Source organism: Brassica oleracea, unplaced genomic scaffold (assembly GCF_000695525.1).
Source record: "Brassica oleracea var. oleracea cultivar TO1000 unplaced genomic scaffold, BOL UnpScaffold01208, whole genome shotgun sequence".
Taxonomy (NCBI): domain Eukaryota; kingdom Viridiplantae; phylum Streptophyta; class Magnoliopsida; order Brassicales; family Brassicaceae; genus Brassica; species Brassica oleracea.
Genome location: NW_013617759.1, coordinates 20941 through 21278, shown reverse-complemented (window position 1 = coordinate 21278; position 338 = coordinate 20941).

Below are 338 nucleotides of genomic sequence, written 5' to 3'. Positions count from 1 at the left end.
ACGAAACCTAGACTATATAAAGATGGAGAAGATAAAAGACAAGGGATATCTTTTTTTTCATGGAGCCATATATCAACTTTTGTACTAGATTAAAAGCATTACGTATTCTTTGATCATCACAAGATACATTCCTTTGTATTCATCATCTTTCAACTCATCAATAAAATCATATTCATTCTTCAAGTTTATTTACGGGATTCAGCCCACGATTCTCATTCATCTCTCTTGACCTAACCTAAATCTAAGAAGTGAAACCTTGTCTCTCACATGGGCCACCGTCTGTGGGGACAAATAATCGAATCCCTTTCTCTAAAGCTTAAAGGATGAATCCATTAGAC